Here is a 293-nt window from a genome sequence, read left to right on the forward strand (position 1 = left end):
AAATCTACAATAAGATTAACAATTGAATGACTGACTGATCTACAGCTTAAACTGACAGCTCTAAGAGCATAAAATATTCTCGAATTTTACAATTTACTAGAGGCGTTAAATCTCAATGGGCTAAACCTCAAAGCATACACAAGTTATACATATATATGTATGCTGTAAAAACATAAAGAATACAAAGATATTTCAAATGATACTCACATGTAACACTGTTGTGATGTTTCCATGAAAAGGTGTTTTATTTATATTGAAATGTCACAAGTAAAATACTCACGTCACCCTTTGAT

The sequence above is a fragment of the Manduca sexta genome, chromosome 19 (genome assembly GCF_014839805.1).
Source record: "Manduca sexta isolate Smith_Timp_Sample1 chromosome 19, JHU_Msex_v1.0, whole genome shotgun sequence".
NCBI lineage: Eukaryota > Metazoa > Arthropoda > Insecta > Lepidoptera > Sphingidae > Manduca > Manduca sexta.